The sequence below is a fragment of the Lichenostomus cassidix genome, unplaced genomic scaffold, assembly GCF_008360975.1.
Source record: "Lichenostomus cassidix isolate B80296 unplaced genomic scaffold, HeHo_3.0 HiC_scaffold_537, whole genome shotgun sequence".
Classification (NCBI taxonomy): domain Eukaryota; kingdom Metazoa; phylum Chordata; class Aves; order Passeriformes; family Meliphagidae; genus Lichenostomus; species Lichenostomus cassidix.
The window spans coordinates 1,912-8,071 of record NW_028147797.1 but is presented as its reverse complement, the minus strand read 5'-3'; the positions used below and the strand labels follow the sequence as shown (position 1 = coordinate 8,071).

The following is a 6,160-nucleotide window of genomic DNA, read 5'->3' as shown; positions in this document are numbered from 1 at the left end:
TTTTCCTCCCAAAATTCCCCATTTTCACCCCAAAATTCCCATTTTTCCCCCAATATTTTCCATTTCCCCCAAAATTCCCAATTTCCAAAAAAATTTTTCCATTTTTCCCACAAAATTCCACATTTCCCACAAAATTCCACATTTTCCTCCCAAAATTCCCCATTTCTCCCCCAAAATTCCCATTTTCCTCCCAAAATTCCCAATTTCCAATAAAAATTTTTCCATTTTCCCCCCAAAATTCCCCATTTCTCCTCCAAAAATCCCAATTTTGCCCCCAAAATCCTGAAAAAAAATTAGGATTCTCCCCAGTTTTGAGTTCTTTCCCCTCCTCCCCCCCATTTTTTAGGAGATTTCTCCCAATTTTTGGGTCATTTCTCCCAATTTTTGGGTCATTTCTCCCCAGTTTTTGGGGCTATTATTCCCCATTTTTCGGCTGTTTCTCTCCACTCCTTTTGGGTTATTTCTCCCCATTTTTAGGTCATTTCTCCACATTTTTCCCCCACTTCTTCCTATTTTTTTGGGGCCACTTCTTGTCATTTTTGGGTCATTTCTCCATCATTTTTTTTACCTTTTCCCACCCTTTTTTGGGGCACTTCTCCCCAAATTTCGCCCCTCCCCCCAGGAGCTGCTGCCCCTCCCCCCATTTTTAGGCCATTTTTCCCCATTTTTTCACCTTTTTTCCCCATTTTTTCCCCGTTTCTCCCCAAATTCCCATTTTAGGCCAATTTTCTCCATTTTTTCAAAGCAGGGTGGGGGAGGGGATTGAGCTGGTTGGGGAAACTGAGGCAGGGCTGGGGGAGGGGCCTGGGGGTGGTGCTGACCTCAGTGACCACTGGTTGGGCTGGCGTTGACCTTTGGGTGACCTTGACCTTGGGTTGGGTTGGTCTTGACCACTGATTGGTTGACCTTGCTGACCATTGGTTGGTCTTGGGTTGACCTTGGGGTGACCTTGACCATTGATTGGTTGACCTTGACCTCACTGACCATTGGTTGGTCTTGGCTTGACCATTAGGTCATTGGCTGACCTTGACCATTGGTTGGTTGACCTTGACCTCGATGGCCATTGGTTGGGTTTGGGTTGACCTTTGGGTGACCTTGGGCTGACCTTGGGTTGGGTTGGTTTTGACCACTGGGTGACCTTGACCTCGATGACCATTGGTTGGTCTGGGGTTCATCTTGACCTCAGTTGACCTTGGCTTGGTCTTGACCATTGGTTGGTTGACCTTGACCTCGATGACCATTGGTTGGAGTTGCATTGACCTTTGGCTGACCTTGACCTCGGCTGACCCTGGGTTGGGTTGGTTTTGACCTTGGGTTGGCCTTGACCATTGGTTGGGCTTGGGTTGACCTTTGGGTGACCTTGACCTCAGCTGACCTTGGATTGGGCTGACCTTGGGGTCATCTTGACCACTGGTTGGTTGACGTTGACCTCGCTGACCATTGGTTGGTCTTGGGTTGGCCATTCGGTCATTGGCTGACCTTGACCATTGGTTGGGCTGGGGTTGACCTTTGGGTCACCTTGATCTTGGGTTGGGTTGGTCTTGACCTCGATGACCATTGGTTGGTCTTGGGTTCATCTTGACCTCAGTTGACCTTGGATTGGTGTTGACCATTAGTTGATTAACCTTGACCTCGATGACCATTGGTTGATCTTGGGTTGACCTTTGGATGACCTTGGATTGGGTTGACCTTGGGGTCATCTTGACCACTGGTTGGTTGACGTTGACCTCGCTGACCATTGGTTGATCTTGGGTTGACCTCAGTTGACCATCGGTTTGGATGACCTTGGCTTGGTCTTGACCATTGGTTGGTTGATCTTGACCTCGATGACCATTGGTTGGTGTTGCATTGACCTTTGGGTGACCTTGAGCTTGGTTGACCTTGGGTTGGGTTGGTCTTGACCATTGATTGGTTGACCTGTGACATTGGTTGGTCTTGGGTTGGCCATTGGTATTGGCTGACCTTGACTTGGTTGGGCTGGGGTTGACCTTTGGGTTTGATTTGGGTTGGGTTGGTCTTGACCTCGATGACCATTGGTTGGTCTTGGGTTCATCTTGACCTCAGTTGACCTTGGATTGGTGTTGACCATTAGTTGATTAACCTTGACCTCGATGACCATTGGTTGATCTTGGGTTGACCTTTGGATGACCTTGGATTGGGTTGACCTTGGGGTCATCTTGACCACTGGTTGGTTGACGTTGACCTCGCTGACCATTGGTTGATCTTGGGTTGACCTCAGTTGACCATCGGTTTGGTTGACCTTGGCTTGGTCTTGACCATTGGTTGGTTGACCTTGACCTCGATGACCATTGGTTGGTGTTGCATTGACCTTTGGGTGACCTTGAGCTTGGTTGACCTTGGGTTGGGTTGGTCTTGACCATTGATTGGTTGACCTTGCTGACCATTGGTTGGTCTTGGGTTGGCCATTCGGTCATTGGCTGACCTTGACCATTGGTTGGGCTGGGGTTGACCTTTGGGTCACCTTGACCTTGGGTTGGGTTGGTCTTGACCTCGATGACCATTGGTTGGTCTTGGGTTCATCTTGACCTCAGTTGACCTTGGATTGGTGTTGACCATTAGTTGATTAACCTTGACCTCGATGACCATTGGTTGATCTTGGGTTGACCTTTGGATGACCTTGGATTGGGTTGACCTTGGGGTCATCTTGGCCATTGGTTGGTTGACTTTGACCTCGATGACCATTGGTTGATCTTGGGTTGACCTAAGTTGACCATCAGTTGGGTTGGCCTTGGGTTGGTCTTGACCATTGGTTGGTTGACCTTGATCTCGATGACCATTGGTTGGTCTTGGGTTGACCTTTGGCTGACCTTGACCTCGCTTGGCCTTGGGTTGGTCTTGAGTATTGGTTGACCTTGACCTCACTGACCATCGGTTGGTCTTGGGTTGCCCATGGGTTGAGTTGACCATCGGTTGGGTTGGTCTGGACTTCGGTTGACCATTAGTTGGTCTTTGGCTGACCAGTGATAGAGATGACCACTAGGTTGGTCTTGAGTTGAATGACCATTGATGGAGATGACCACTGGATTGATCTTGAGTTGAATGACCATTGATAGAGCTGACCACTGGATTTGTCTTGACCTGAATGACCATTGATGGAGATGACCATTGGATTGATCTTGGTTTGAATGACCTTCGATGGAGATGACCATTGGGTTGGTCGTGACTTGGGTTGGCCGCTGGGTTGGTCTTGACCATTAACAGAGATGACCATTGAGTTGGTCTTGGCTTTGACTTTTGATGGTTTGCTCTTGGCTTGGGTTGACCATCAGGTTGTCCTGGATTTGCTGACCATTGGTTGGGTTGGCCTTGGGTTGGGTTGGGTTGACCTTGGCTGACCTGAGGCTGACCTTTGGTGACCTTGAGTTGGGTTGAGTTGAACTTTGGTTGACCTTTGGTTGGGTTGACCTTGGCTTGACCTTGGCTGACCTTGGCTTGAGTTGGGTTGACCTTTCCTTGACCTTTGCTTAACCTTGAGTTGACCTTTGGGTGACCTTCACTGACCTTGGCTTGAGTTGGGTTGACCTTTGCTTGACCTTGGGATGGGTTGACCTTGAGTTAGGTTGACCTTTCCTTGACCTTTGGCTGGGTTGACCCCTGGGTGACCTTTGTGTGACCTCTGCTTGACCTTGAGTTAGGCTGACCTTTGCTTGACCTTCGCTTGACCTTTGGCTGGGTTGACCCTTGGGCTGACCTTCGTGTGACCTTTCCTTGACCTTTGCTTGACCCCACTTGGGCTCTCAGCCCTCTTGGCCCCACCCCCCTCCTCCCATTGGCTCCTCCCCGTGGTGGGCGTGGCCAAACACTCCTGGCTCCTCCCCCTCCCCCCGCAAGTGCCTCAATAAACGGAATTCTGGGAAAAATGACGCAAAATGGCCGCGGGAACGCGGGGGGAGGGGTCAGCCCTGCCCCTCCCCCACCCCAGAGTGACCCCCCGCCCCTCCCCCACCCAGGGGACCCTCGGGGACACTCGGGATGGACCTGCGGCCGAGTTTGCTCCGAATTTATTGGTTCTCGCCCCAAATCTGTCACCGCCCGCCGGTGGCCCTGCGGGGACCTTGGTGGCCTTGAGGTGACCCAGGGGTCACTGTGGTGGCCCAGATGTGAACACAGGGGTCATGATGTCACCATGGTGGCCATGATGTGACCGTGGAGTCCAAGATGTGACCGTGGCGGCCGAGATGTCACTGTGGTGGCCCAAATGTGACTATGGTGGCCCAGATGTGACCACGGTGGCCTAGATGTGACCGTGGTGGCCATGATGTCATGGTGGTGGCCCAGGTGTCACCATGGTGGCCATGATGTCACCGTGGTGGCCCAAATGTGACTATGGTGGCCCAGATGCGATCATGGTGACCCAGATGTCACCGTGGTGGCCCAACTGTGACTATGGTGGCCATGATGCAACCATGGTGGCCCAGATGTCACGGTAGCCCAGATGTCACCATGGTGGCCAATACGTGACCGTGATGGCCCAGATGCAATCATGGTGGCCCAGATGTGACCATGGTAGCCAAGATGTCACCGTGGTGGCCCAAGTGCCATCACCGTGTCCCTTGTGCCACCCCATGCTGGGCCAACTCTGTGTCCCCCAATGTCCCCGCCATGTCCCCACGATGTCCCCAATGTCCCTAATTCCTGTCCACAGTGTCCTGCAGCCAGCCCAGGAAGTGACACACCCTGGTGTGACCCTGGGCTGTCCCCTGTCCCTGTTGTCCCCATGATGTCCCCATGATGTCCACATGATGTCCCCATGGTCCCATGGTGTCCCCAATGTCTGTTCCATGTCACCCCAATGTCCCCAAGGTGTCCCCAATGTCCCTAATTCCCTGATGTCCCTGTTGCCATTTCCCCATGTTATCCCAATGTCCCTGTGATGTCCCCAATGTCCCCATGATGTCCCCAGTGTCCCTAATTCCTGTCCACGGTGTCCTGCAGCCAGCCCAGGAAGTGACACACCCTGGGGTGACCCCATGGTGTCACTGTCCCCAATGTCCCCATGATCCCATGATATCCCCATGATATCCCAATGTCCCCAAGGTGTCCCCACGATGTCCCCAATGTCCCCAAGGTGTCCCCAATGTCCCTAATTACTGTCCATGGTGTCCTGCAGCCAGCCCAGGAAGCAACACACCCTGGGGTGACCCCATGGTGTCACTGTCCCCAATGTCCCCACATTATCCCTATGATATCCCCATGATCCCACAATGTCCCCAAGGTGTCCCCATGATGTCCCCAATGTCCCCATGATGTCCCCAATGTCCCCAATGTCCCTAATTCCTGTCCATGGTGTCCTGCAGCCAGCCCAGGAAGCGACACACCCTGGTGTGACCTGGCAGAGCACTGATGTCACCCCATGGTGTCCCTGTCCCCAATGTCCCCATGATCCCATGATATCCCCATGATCCCATGATGTCCCCCATGTCCCCAAGATGTCCCCAGTGTCCCTAGTTGCTGTCCATGGTGTCCTGCAGCCAGCCCAGGAAGCGACACACCCTGGGGTGACCCTGAGCTGTCCTCTGTCCCCAATGTCCCCTTTATCCCATGATATCCCCATGATATCCCAATGTCCCCACGATGTCCCCAATGTCCCTGTGATGTCCCCAATGTCCCTAGTTGCTGTCCATGGTGTCCTGCAGCCAGCCCAGGAAGCGACACACCCTGGTGTGACCCCATGGTGTCACTGACCCCAATGTCCCCATGATCCCATGATATCCCCATGATATCCCAATGTCCCCATGTGGTGTTGTTGTTGTGTTGTGTGGGGGGTGTGCAATGTCCCCAATGTCCCCAAGGTGTCCCCAATGTCCCTAGTTGCTGTCCATGCTGTCCCGCAGCCAGCCCAGGAAGTGACACACCCTGGGGTGACCCAATGGTGTCCCTGTCCCCAATATCCCCATGATCCCATGATATCCCCATGATATCCCAATGTCCCCACGATGTCCCCATGATGTCCCCAATGTCCCCAGTGTCCCTAATTACTGTCCATGGTGTCCCGCAGCCAGCCCAGGAAGCGGCACACCCTGGTGTACACGCCGGGGTGACCGGGCAGCGCGCAGGTCTGCAGCCCCCAGGACACGATGCCCTGCAGGGTGCCATTGCAGGACAGGGGACCGCCGGAGTCACCCTGGGGACAGAGGGA

General features: G+C 53.1%; 1 long non-coding RNA gene across 1 annotated transcript; it reads right to left on the bottom strand.

The window, feature by feature from the left end:
• Positions 1 to 1,304: 1,304 nt before the first annotated feature.
• LOC146420802 (uncharacterized) lies at positions 1,305 to 3,788 on the bottom strand. The gene is made up of 4 exons (XR_014848952.1): positions 3,663 to 3,788; positions 3,513 to 3,597; positions 3,401 to 3,468; positions 1,305 to 1,320 (listed from the first exon to the last, which is right to left on the bottom strand). It is a non-coding gene; the product is annotated as an uncharacterized LOC146420802 (long non-coding RNA).
• Between the last annotated feature and the right edge of the window lie 2,372 nt (positions 3,789 to 6,160).